Source organism: Malaclemys terrapin, chromosome 5 (assembly GCF_027887155.1).
Source record: "Malaclemys terrapin pileata isolate rMalTer1 chromosome 5, rMalTer1.hap1, whole genome shotgun sequence".
Taxonomy (NCBI): Eukaryota; Metazoa; Chordata; order Testudines; family Emydidae; genus Malaclemys; species Malaclemys terrapin.
This window is the reverse complement of record NC_071509.1, coordinates 40,482,573-40,496,705: the sequence shown is the minus strand read 5'-3', so window position 1 is coordinate 40,496,705 and position 14,133 is coordinate 40,482,573.

Genomic DNA, 14,133 nt, shown 5'->3' with positions numbered 1-14,133 from the left:
AGCAGCAACTTTTTTGGAGAGTATTCCTTCCTGTCTGACTAAAAAGAGATGCTGTTTAATTTTCAGTCTCTTTCTTTTTTACTCTTTTGCTTACTATTCTGTTTGGTTTCTGTTTCTATCAGTTTTTATGTTTCTCCTAGTGTACTAAATATCAGTTTTAGTAAATCCAGTACAGCACTAAAATCCTGATTATTAAACATGAAGTCTATAATTCTAAAGACCTTATTCTGGAACAAAGGATTTCCAATCAAGTTAATGGAAGATTTGCCTGAATAAGAACTTCAGGATTGGACTCCATATTCTAATTAGGATAATAGACAATTGTGAATTGGAAGATGATTAGGCACAGGATGAGATTACTGTAATTGTCTTTATTATAGATTATGGCAACTACTGCATCCTACTACTGATATTGAATTTTGTGTAATATGCTGCAGCCCAAATGCCTAAGAAAGCTTAGCTTTCTCTGGTTCTCAGTAATGGTCCCTGTTTTCCTATTAGAAATGAAATAGCAATGCTCTTATCACCTAAAATTCTTTCTGCCAAAATAATACTTTATAAAGACTGATTATTGGACAGACTAAATGCTTGAATACACTTTATGATCTGGCTCCAGAGATACACTGAACAAATTTCCCCTTCATCTTCAAGTAAGAAATCCTTTTCTTTCTCTGTGACTTTTTCTACACTAGTTTAGGTCTCTTAGAGGTTTCTCTCCCTTCTAATAGGAGACAGGCTGCCTACATTGGTGAACTTTTGGAAAAATCACCCTTTGCTAACAACAGGCATCAGCAATGGGTGACTTGGAACTGGCACTAAACATACTTAAGCTTGGTAGAATTAGACTGTTATTGGTAAATGTCAGTTAATGTTGATTTCACTTATGCACACAAACCAATGAAAAAATATTTCCACTGACAATCAAAATTTACAGATAGTCAAAACATGAAAAGTGTTGCTTGAGAATGTAGTTTGATTTAACAACATTGACTTTGTGTATTTTGGCAAGTGATGTCGACAATTGTATTTTTATAGTTCTAAAGTTTTAACTTTTTGAATCACAACATCTACTGTAATTAATTAGTGTCTGATCCCTCTGTTGTGTGACCCCCCCCATAATTTCCTGCAAACCTGTAAAAATTAAAGATGCTTAAAACCCATAATTTTGCACTAGTGTAAACATTTAAATTAATACAAATAAAAAATGGTTAAAATAATCATTGATCTATCAAAATTGTTAAACAATAAAAATTGTTCTGCCAAGCCTAAACAGAGTTCAGCAATAAGCACATCCCCAAGTTAGAAACTGTGGCTAAAATCTGTTCCTAGTACTTGAAGTCAAACCAAGGTCAGTGGTGCATTAGTGGAACCCACTGCGGAAACCCTGGGGCAAGGGGTATATTAGGCAATACCAAGGTCATGACCAGTCTGTGCTCAAATGTTTGTTTCTTGTCTTAAGGCAGGCAAAAATAGATTGTACCTTTAAAACTAATAAAAATACATGACTTAAATAATTCTTTTTCTAGGGAAAAATACTCAGGGGAATGACACTCTAGAGAAAACTTCTGTAAGGGAAAATGGGTTTGGTAAAATACTTCTGGGAAATGACTGTCTTGACAAAACTCCTGCTAGGGAAAATGCCTCTTGGGGAAAATGCTTCTGGGGAATGACTCTTAAGACAAAGCCCCTGCTAGCTCTCTCTCCCCCAAAGTAAGGCTTTTAGAATTTCAAGCAGAATCCAAACAGCCGATAGCTGAACTAACTTATTACCCCAAATAGGCCAAATAAAATTCCATATAAAATTGCATCCAGCTGCTCCTCATTCCTTCTGACTTACAAATTGCTACTCTGCTACATCCCCAATGTGAACACTTTCAGATTAGCCTGAAACTTGGTGATCTGTGTTCAGCTTATTTGTAGTAAATTGCTTCATGTGTTCTGTGAAGTGCCCTTATAAATTCTATCACCAAGGAAGTGTGATGTTTTTGTTGTAGTAGCCCTTAGCAATATGGGGTTGCTATAACTGATCCTTGATTGCAGTGAATAGAAAAATATGGGAAGATCAAAGTGCAAGTGTCTCAGAAATTATTCACTCCTTCATTGCTGTAAATTGTGAAAAGAAAGACTCGAAATTGAGATGAACCCAATACATTTAGCAAAGTATAAGAACCTCCAACATGAAGATCTTTAGTCCCAGAGTATTATATTATTCATTGTTTAGCCTTGCTTATACAGTACCATCCATGATTAAAGGAAGATAAACATGGCCTTTGCCTCAAAGGTCTTATAATCTAGGTAATAAACAACCTGAAATAATTCAAGGAAGATTGATATCAGTCAGGAAGGAATACAAAAATAGGGTTGAACCTTTGAATGGTTTGCATTAATTTGTTTCCCTCACAAATACTTCTCCTTTTTTAAATAGGCAGGGGAGGTGCAGGGAGTGGAATGAGTGGGATTGTGCTTCTCTGCTGCAGATGGGCACAAGTGGGAGGCATCCTGAGTAGGGCTCAAACTGGGGAAACAGAAGTGAGAGTACTTTCACAAGCTGTGCCCTATTGAGATGCTAAATGAAGTACTCACAACACATTGTGAAGATGTTCAAAATGTTCTCATGCTGCCTTGGTCAGGCTCCTCAAGAGTGGTTCTCTTTCAGTGGGATTTAGATATACCATAGGAGTGTGCATAGGGTCCTGGAGCCTAAGCTCCTGTAATAACATCAGAATCCAGATTCATTAAATATGTATATGTTTCTAGCTCTCATGGTTGCAAAGAAAAAAAATGAAAAATGTTAACTGAGCATAACTGAGGCAGCAACGTGGGCCTGAGTCTGTAAATAGCTTCCAGCATAGGAAGAAACTGGAGCATGAAGACAGCCACACAACCCTCCACAAAACTGGGCCCCTGCTGCTTTGGGGTGAGAGAGGTGCCTTGGCTGGTTGTGTGACTTGGATATCCAGACGGGCTCTGTGGAACTGGTGGGGTTCAGATGACACCCTGGCCTCCGCTCCTTCCTTCTATCCCGTTAACTCCATTAGACCAGAGGAAAAATGTGTTGGTACTCCCCTATACACTATACACTCAACACCAAAATGAAATGTTGAGTGACAATAGATGATGCAGATGTTTGTTCTTCAATCTCCTTTCTTCTGTGCTTTGATATCAACGAAATAGTTAACAATGTTGACACTTAACATCATCCTCACTGGAAAACCCCAAGTTGCCCATCATCCCGTATTGAGATGAATGGAACAATTCATACCTCTCATATCTATTGTTTCAGGCTCACTGCAGATTTAGGCAAACATCACTCTGTTGGTTACACTCATTTCATGCTGGTTTTCTCTGCAGTCATATAGGCTACAGACATTTAAAAAAAAATAATAGTTGAGATTCTGGAGAGCAAGAAGGAAGCTTGGGGGGAAAAAAGTCCAGGGTAACCTGACCTAATGGTATCTGGAATAATTTGAGACCTACTTTCCAATTCCTTTCCTTACACAAACCACTGGAACAGCCAAGCACAATCAGTCCTACTGTGTGGTTTTACATCGGTCAGACAGCTATCACACAAAGTAAAACTTCAGGCATGTGAGTGAAACTTCAGAAGATATTAACTAGCTGATGCTGGATGCCCCTTCCCAAAGGGTGTACCTTCTGAATGTGCCATTTCTGGCAATGGCAACAAAACATGGGATATTTACTGGTTCTTGTGTGGCTTGGCTTAGGTAATCATAATAATATGTGTTGGGGCAGACAGTGCCTCTACTTGCAGTGGTCTGGAAGGAACAAGAAGGAGCAGGGAGCATCTTCCTCCTTTTCATAGTCATGAAGAAGAACAATTACTCCTCATAGGCCAAGTCCTGTTATCTGTCACTTCCATGTAAATCTGGAGTGATTCCAATGATTTCAATATAGTTTCTCTGGATTTACACTTAAATAACTGAGAGGAGCATTTACTTAGCTGAGGGCTGGGGATGGGGCTAAGTAGTTGATATTGTGGTGTGGTTGCCACCCTTCCACAACCATAATTGCTTAGCGGTTACTACAGGGCATGATGGGGAAATGCATGTTGCACCTTTTTAAAATGGTTACCATTCTTGAACATGGTTCCTCAGTGGCCTGGTATAGGTATACTATCTCAGACAGGCAGAAATCCTCTGGTAAGTAACTCTCAGGCACTGCATCTCCACAGCTGTAGCTGCTGTCCAAAGTATGTATATTGGGAACCGTTATTTATTTCCATAGTTGTTTGTTAGCTTTGGTAAGAGATTTCATTTTCTTTTAAGTCTGATTTTAGCTCTAAAGTATGTTTTAAATGGCCCTTCAGATAATTGCCATTAACTGATCCACTGCTTTTCAATCTCATATTAGTCCATGAATAAATAGTGGATTTAAAATTGTTTAATATATTTTTGTGATACTAGTATTTGGTCTCTCTGCTCTTTATATTCAAAAGACCAATATTCTTATATTCTTTATCACAAAGAAACTCCATAATTACTGGAACCAGGGCTATAATCATAGTGTATGTGAAAAGAAAGGTGGTTGGTAACTTTCTTTTTGTGCTTCCTCCCACTTTTCATTGTGTGTGTGTGTGTGTATACATATATATACAATATTAATCTGGCAATAATTATCTTAATACGCTACATCTTTGAACATGACAGCTATTGAATGCACCTCAAAATTCCTTTTAACTGAATATTGTTTTTCATTTTTTCCTAATAAATATTCTGATCTATTTTGTTGTATATCTGAGTATCCTAAACTGAACTGGAACAATCAGAAAACACTGTTCTCTTCCACACATTTCAAAAATGTTAAAATTTACTGAGAATTTTGCTACCCAAACGTTTACAGGGACCAAACAATCCAACTATTTCTCCAGTGAAAAACAGTTTAACTGCAGTGCACCATTATTATATAAATATGAATATGAAGTAATGTTTACTATGGGTCCAAGTCCACTGAAGTCATAAATCAATTATAGGTTAGGAGGCTTTGTGCTCTTAGGCCTTTTTCCATCTTATTGTTGTGATAAGGAATTTAAACTTCAAATTAGATAACAAATATAATCACTGTAGCATTAGGTTCTTTGGACATTGTGATGGGGTGCCCAACCCACACAACCCCTGAAGGGCTTAAGTTGATTCAGAAGGGGCTATTTAACCTGGTAGGGGGAGAGTTAGACTTGACTGACAAGCATTTATTGAAGATGGAGCCCATTTGGGCAGGAGTAAGAAGGGTTGTATACAGACAGGAAGTGAGAGCAGAAGAGAGCTGTAGTGTGGTGGTCTGCAGTCATTTTCTGTGGCTAGTGAGGAAAGGAGAAAAACAGAAGGGGAGTAGTAGCCCTGAGATTCTGACCCTGAGGGAAGGATTTTCCCATAGTAGTGGTGGAGAATAAAGCCTGTGGAGAGCAGAGTAGGAAAAAGCCAGGGAAATGGCAGCAATGGTTGAAACAGTGCAGACCTTCTCTGCCGATTGTAGGGTCCATGGGCTGGAACCTGGAATAGCAGGCAGGCCCAGATTCCTCTACTAGCAACCAGGAAAGTGGCAAAGTCTTGAATAGGAAGACTGCCTGAACTGGCACCTGGACAGTGGGTCCAATGAGACTTCATTACCTCAGAAGAGTGTATAGGAACACAGCGGGCAGACCAATCCACAAAGAGGAAGGGCCAAGCTACTAGACAACTCCTAGACAGCAGGAGGGTCTGCAGAGTGAACAAGTGACTGAAGGGGGCATCAGACAGGGCAAAGCTAATCCCCAGATTCAGCCACAAAAGGGGCTGCCCCAGCACCAAGTGTACTCCATTACAGACATGCACCTGATAGCTCTGTCCACGTATGGTCACAAGGCACCTCTCCGTTTCCTAGTAATAACTAGTAATGGTTACTTATGGTCTTCTACCATCAATTTCCCCTTCCATTGTATGTAAACATGCATCAGCCACTGAACCCCTGAAAGGGCCCTGCACATAAAATCTTTCTATTCATAAGATATTTGACAAGCACTTGCTAAGTTCCAATCATCTCCAATACTTTTTCATTGGTTATGCAGTCTATCTAGGATATTTTCAGAATTCTTTTATAACATCATGGTTCAAAGAATTTTAGTTTCTTTATCAATTGTTTAAATGTTCATGTTACATAACTGTAATTTAACACAGAGCAGATGTAAGTTTTTAAGAATTGGAATTTAGTCTTCGGATTTATGTCCCTTCTCATTGTATGTTTATTCTTCAAGAATGTCTCTTTCACTCTCCCTCTTCTGGTGCTGACTTCAGTGTCCAATCTTCCATTTTCTGTAACAATGCTTCATATATAGCAGTAGTTTCTCACTTGCTATATAGCTGTGTAGTTCACTGGAATGTTGCATGTTTTCCTATGATCCTTGCATATCACCATAGATTTTGTCCTGTCCATATGAAACTCTAGACCACATTCTTTGCTGTATTCATATGTAATCTCCACTAATTTCATCAGACCGTCTTCTGAATCAGCCAACAGCACAATGTCATCTGAACAGCAAATGTTATTCTCCCATTTTCCAGTCATTTCATTACATTTTTCTGTTTCTTCAATTAATTTAATCAAACACTCACTATAAATGTTGAATAAAGTCAGTGACATTATACAACCGTGTCTCACTCCTCTCTTGATCTCTATTAGATTTTCATCTCTCATTATAATCATCTTTAGCTACATTTTTAGCTACTTCAAATATTTCAGTTTTTCAGAGGATAAAGGAAGGGAAATCTGCCTAAACTATTTTCAGTCAACAATTGAGGTTTTTCTGAATGTTAACCTCAATATAGAAAGGCCAAAACACTGTATTTTTAATTCCAAGCTTCTCTTTCCAATGATACATGGCTGTTCCATGCCAATAGCTGAGATTTGTTGCATTGCTGATTTTCTAGTCCCCCCCCCACCCCCTGCTAGATGATTACCTATACCAATAATAGTTTAGAAACCAGGAAAAGAAATTACTTTAGAACTAAAATATTTTTACATTGTGACTATGTGATCCATGTGGAGTTTGTGGATTATATGATAACATTATATGACTTGGCAGTTCTATAGAACTATAGAAACATGAGCATGTTGTATAGTTAAGGGATACTGTTGGTGCATAGGGAATATGCAAAGCAATGCTGATGCACATGTTAATCTTAAAATCCATTTGTTGTGAATATACTTCTGTGCCATGAATATTAGAAGCCAAGATCAAAGAACATGTAATATCCATAATACAGAAATATATTGTAATATAGAAAAGAAAAATACTGTGCTTTTCTCATGAAGATTTGAGGTGCCAACCTGCCAGCTTTATACTGAACTCACCTCTGGGGGGCGTGGCTTACAGGGAATAACAGTTTGTGTCTGGTTTAGCAAAATAATAGTTCCTCAAGTGCATGCCATAGGGAAAGAGGTATTATGTCCCACAGATGTTTTGGTCACCCAGCTTTGTATACGCAAGTATAGAGCTTATGTTTTGATGCCATCCAACAATTCTTAGTAAACAAACAACATTGATATGCAGAAATTAAACTGTTAAAAAGTACATCTAAATTGAGCTTCTACGACAGGATGACCAAAAATGTGGGTGCAAGACTGTGCAAAGGCATATTATTTTTACTTATTTCTCAAATATCTCCCGTGAGCTGTGTGCTGGGAGTGAAGAAGGGATAGAAGTAGCAAAAACAGTTGTATTGTATAATAAAGTCCCAACTGTGTCAGTGACATTACATTAAAGGAACTGCTTGGATGAATTTTACATATTTTGTTAGGCCTTCCAGAGCTGGGAAGGGATCTGTTTATGGTGTACTCTTTCTTGTGAATGATTGTGGTTTTTTCCCTCTTTTCTTGTTCATTGATTGCTTTGTTTACTCATTTGTTTTCCTCATTGTGTTTCAGCATCTGCTCATTAGTGAAAGTAAAATCATCACCCACTCTTGTTTTCATTGTCTCTGTTGTTTCCTCTAGGCCATTTTACAGTGTCATCTGTGTAGTACAGCTTTTCTTTTCATTACATTTTCAGCATGTAAATTGGTAGGTAAGCAACAGGGAAGGGAGAATCTAGCATAATTCCTAAAGACTCTTTGCAGAATTACAATTTACAATTATTTAACATTAAAAACATTTTTTGAAGAAAGATATCCCTGAAATTAAGACTTTCTGTATTACACTAAAGTAGTCAGCAAAGATGTGCAGATATAGTTGCTAAATGTGCTCAAATACATAGAAATTTTATAAATTCCAGTTGGTACAGGAGAGTCCACATAGGGATTTCAGATCTTTCTTTGCTCTTTAGCCATACCGCACAGTTTTTGGCAGCTATCTTTCTCATCACTACTATTGTCTATTTCCAGAATCTTAACACTATATGATGTAAGGGAAAATTCACTCCACTGTAGAGGAACTGTACAAGGTCCTAGGCACAACTAAACTCTCTTTAGAATCCCTAAGGGCTTGTCTACACCAGACAGTTTTTTTTAACCTTGGGTTAATTGATTGCCTAATAAATTGAGGTAGTTAACACATTTGTGAAGGTTAGTCTGGACACTTCCGTAAACATTTATTCAAGAATGCAAAAGATCCTGTATCGGGGGTAGCCGTGTTAGTCTGTATCCACAAAAACAAGGAGTCCGGTGGCACCTTAAAGACTAACAGATTTATTTGGGCATAAGCTTTCGTGGGTAAAAAACCTAACTTCTTCAGATGCATCTGAAAAAAGATCCTGGTGGATCTTTAGGTTGAATCATTCTTCAAGCCTACTGGGGATCTTTAACAGTTCTTGGAGTACCCAGGACTGAGTCTCCTTGTTGCCCCCTATCTTTAGCATGAAGGAGTCTTGCCAGTGGTAGCTGGGTGTTAGCTCCCTAACACCATGAGCCTGTCAGCTACTCAGGAATTCTCCTGTGGTCTATGCGAGCTCTGAATTTACCTTGAAGGTTAAGGTGTACAAAAGTCCCCTTGAAGCATTCCCCTGTGATATCTAGCCTCCCTCTGTGATATCTAGCCCCTGACAATGGCTACTCATAGTAATCCAAGATCCTCTGCTCCCAAAGGAACTGCTCCCCAGTTCACCAATTTTAAATTAAATCAACATTCCTGTATAACACAAAAAACTTGTGAGAATTTATAATCAAACAAAAGAAAGGTTATTTAAGGAAGAATAGATATCCCACTAGAAACAAGAATGTGATGGAAACATACAGCAATAATATACAACACAATCATAAAATACAAAATGGGGCCTAAACTTATTAATGATCACCTTCCTTATCTAATTATGTAGGTTTCCCCCACAGAGTTCAGCCTGTTGGAAAGTTGGCTGGCTTCCCAGAAAACAGGATCCATTCTTTTATAATGCATCCAGCTCAACAAGATGTATCCTGAATGGATGAAGTGAATGGATGAAGAGTATCTTTCGCCACCCTGTGATATAATGAATCAATCTTTTGTCTGTATTCACGGACACAGTGATCCCCGGTCCTTTGTAATGTTCCTCCATGTGGTTTTGATTATTTGAAGTTGTCTTTGACTGTCAGGAGTATGGCTGGGGCAAGGCAAGGGCATTACATCACCAACTAACCAGGGAGGAGTATCTCACATAAATTGACTATCACTGAGACATACAATTCCCTGGTGACTAACTTTTACTCCAAGACAATAAGGAATAATTTTCAATATAGATAAATTATTCCTTAAATATTACCCATACACATCTCACAATGATTGAGTATTGGTAAGTTACAAGCTTTCAATGGAGACTTCACATGCTACCTCTTATGGATAAATACTATTAAAGTGGTGTAATAGGTGTAGTGAGTTTGTCAGGTATAAGACAGGAGTTGCTTATAACTTTGCCCATTGACAACAAAGGACCTCTCTGTCACAGGATCTTAGGCTTCAGTATGACCAGCTTTAGTCTGTGTTAAAGGCTGTATCTTCTCTACCAGAAAAGATGAGTGTTGTTTTACATTGAGATAAGTATGTTATCTTACTGAAAAATCCTAGTGGAGACAAGGGATAGGTAATTTTACTGTGATGTAACTTGTTGAGGTCAACCATCCACAGTTGGCCTCACTTATCTATATTATGGTAAAAACTACAGGTCCCTTGTCTCCATTCAGATTTTAGAGTGCACTAGCTAATGTATGTTAGTTTTCTAGCTGTAAAAACACAATGTTTTGAGAGTGAAGCCATACCCAATATATATACTACCCTGGGCACACTAGCATTTTAGACCACATTAGCTCTTATGTTCTAGCACACCTTTTTAAAGCCTACTTGTGGCAAGACCTCAGTGTCCATTCTGTCTGTTTTCCAGGCATTGAGAGGCAGAATTTGATAATTATTTTATCAAGAAATAACTGCATGACATAGGATTTTGATTTTAATGGGATCGTCTGAGTAGCAAGAATACAAACAAAACTGATGAAAAATGTACAATTAACCTGGATCAAAATGAGTGTGATGGTCTAAAGTCCTAATCCAATGCCCACTAAAGTCACTGTATCTGTATTGCCAAATCTCCTCCAAATTGCTAATAGAAGTTCAAATTAATATCTCAGCAAAGTGACCAAAGATTGAATAGACATGTAGACCTCATGACATATGGCAACTTCCCACTGTATTCTTGGGAAACTTTATTGAATTAAATTCAAGTATCTTTGGGGTCCATTGTATTAAATGAATAGTTTATGCATTACTGTGGGCTGAGATTAACCTCTTGAAGGGGGGCATATGTGGCAGATGGGAGATATGAGAGGTTTATATTGAACAATTTGCCAGAGAAGAAAGGACTTTTGGAACAAAAAATGTTTAAGTGGTTTTCCTGGGGAATATCTAGGGGGAGATGAATGTAAATTTCCTATATCCAGTTACACAAAAAACAAGCCTTTTGAAACTATGCCATGGAGGTTGGGCTATTGGCTACAGACAACCTGTTTCATGAGCCCAAGATCAAAGGCTCAAGCTTCATAAAGAAATTATTCGTGGCTGTTCTGGTTTCTGAATCTGAAACAGCTATGAACTTGTAACCATGGGGGGAAAACAGTTGTGGGTTCTAAAAGATTGAAACCTGCCAGAAACTGAGGTTGGAGCTGAAGTGACCTCTGGTAAGCTATTTAGCATGTGTGATGTTCTTTTGTTTTTCATGTGTTTTCTAGGTAATATTTGCACCTTAAGAATAAATGTTCTTGCTTAGAGCTGTGTGGTAACTTATAGCTGAGTGAATTACACTATTCCTAGCCTCTGGAGAGAAAGCAAAGTGTGCACATGCTGATCTTTTAGGCAGTCCAACTTTCTGGGAATATCAGTGTGAGCAGGGAGCTGTGCAGCCTGGAAAAGCTCCCCAAGCAAGGTGACTGCAAGGATTATGAGGGGAAATATGCTAGGGTTACCATTCGTCCGGATTTACCCGGACATGTCCTCCTTTTGTGTGCTAAAAATAGCGTCCGGGGGGAATTTGTAAAGCACTCACAATGTCCGGGATTAGCAGAGCGAGCGGCTGGGAGGGCTGCAGGGAAGTCCCGGGCTGGACTCAGGAGCAGCTGTAGAGGAGCCGGATCCGCCCTGCATTCTGAGCCGGCAGCTCCCTTGCAGCCCAGTCCAGCAGCACTGTGCAGGGCCAGACCGGGTTTTGTTGTGCAGGGCCAGACCGGGTTTTGTTGTGCTGGGGAGCTCAGCCACGTGTCCGGCTCGGCTGCACAGAGCCCAACACTCTGTTCTGAGCAGCAGGGTAAGGGGGGCAGGAGAAGGGACAGGGAGGTTCTGGAGGGGGCAGTCAAGAAACGGGGGGGGGCTTTTTGGGGGGAGTGGAGAAAGTTTTGGGCAGTCAGGGTACAGGTAGGGGGTAGGGTCCTGGGGGGCAGTTGGGGGGGGGGTCTTAGGAGGGGGCAGTTAGGGGACAAGGAACAGGGAGTCTTAGGTAGGGGGTGAGGTTCTGGAGGGCAGTTAGGAGCAGGGGTCCCAGGAGGGGGCAGTCAGGGGACAAGGAGCAGGGGGGGAGTGTTTGGGAGTTCTGGGGGGGGCTGTCAGGTGGCAGGGGTGGGGAGATGGATCGGAGCAGTCAGGGGACAGGGAGCAGAGGGGTTTAGATGGGTTGGGAGTTCGGGGGGGGGCTGTCAGGGGGTGGGGAGTGGTTGGATGGGGCGTGGGAGTCCCAGGGGTCTGTCTGGGGGTGGGGGTGTGGATAAGGGTTGGGGCAGTCAGGGGACAAGAGGCAGGGAGGCTTAGATAGGGAGTGGAGTCCTGAGGGGCAGTTAGGGGCAGGGGTCCCAGGAGGGGGCAGTCAGGGGACAAGGAACGGGGGGAGGGTTGGGGGTTCTGGGGGGGGGCGGGAAGTGGGAGGGGCAGGGGCGGGGCTAGGGCGGGGCTCCTCCCGTCCTCTTTTTTTCTTGCTGAAATATGGTAACCCTAAAATATGCATGAAATTGCCTGAACTGTGCCAGACCTTAACACCTAGAAGTTGTCTTGGTGAGAACTAAAGCACTTTGATAAGACAGAGTGTATTCATGGTGAGGGATGGGAATGTTTGCACTTCTGATTCTCATTCTAACTGGTACTGGGGGAAAACAGAGGACTACAGCCTTCTTTGCTGTCAGTCTAGTCAATCTCACAACTATTTATTTCACACAATGCATGCACATCATGAAATTTAACCTACATTTACATTATCTTACATTTTGTCTGTTGTCCACACCTATACCTTGATTTTAGCGAGTCAGATTTTCAACGGCACTTCCAAAATTGCACCTGCAAATCTTATGATCACTCCTGTTTGTGCAAACCAAAGTCAGGCAATTGTGCATGGAAATATGCAGTTATGCAATGAATTACCTGTTTTGTGCATGAAAATGTTTAAATGCATGCATGCATAAATGTTGATAGCCAGTAAGTAAGAATAATTGTCTGGGCATGCTGGATATAGTTTTCCCAAGCTGTGTTTCTGAACTCTGACAAGACAGAATCTACTTTTTATTCCCAGTTTGTAAACACCTACACTGGATTCTTATGCAGACTCAGTATGTTCCATAATGTCCATTTTACAGCTCGCCTGCAATGAAAGCTCTTAACAGATTAATTTAAAAAGACTTCTAGCATATGACAGTATCTGTCCAAGCAATAAGTGTATATCACTTTAAATGTGTTTAACTACAATTATATCAGTATGTTGTCATATGCAGCAGGAAGAAACATTGCAAAAATCTCAAAATGCTGGCTTCTTAATAAAAAGACATTTTTTTCATAAGCATATAATTGCTTTCCCAGCATAAAAACCAGATACAAACTGCTATTAGCTGAATTTGCATGGTAGGTGGTTCCTCTTCCTTCTGTTTGCTTCTTGGAAATGCTTGCAAGCCGTTAATCTCTATTACTATTAGTAGTTGCTATCATAGCCAGCAATTTAATTGGAACTGACCATGAACCATGAGGCTTAGGAACCTGGTATGGTGTATTTACAGAGCTCAGACATATAGATTTGACATTTAGGGGATTCTATTATTGCTGCTTTCCAGAGGATTTGTGAAACAGTGTTGGTATTGCTCTTGGACAAGTTTGCTAGGTTGTCTGCCCAGTGGAAAATAAGGGCAACAAGGGTGGCTTTAAAAAAGGAATATATAATATAGTAGTTGCTACTCAGTAGAGATTTGATCAGCGCATGCATTGCAAATGCCACCTCAGTTTCTGCAGGAGCAGGGTGCTTATCAGATGTAGCAGGAGGAAGATGGCTGGCGGGCTATGGGAGGGGGTGGGTTGCCAATACTAGCAGATCTAGCTTCTTTGTGGGACTGGGAAAGTGACATGTATCTTCTCTTCATCCTTTGTGGAAATCAATGACTTCAGAAGGGGCAGTCAGTTAGAAACCATTTTATAGATGGGAAACTGAGGAATGGTTAATTGAATTCATTTGCCCAAGGTCACACAGGGAGAAATTGGTAAAGTATATTCTTATACACAGGGGTTTCAAACTCTCATTCCTCTGCACTTTTCCTCCGTTTTGCTACTTTTGTGGCAGTCTATAACTCTAAATGCTTTGTGAAATCAACACAATGTTCAGTTATCCTGCTTTGGTTTTGGGCAGGTCTACAAAGCAAATGAAGGTAGCGCTGGTAAGCACAC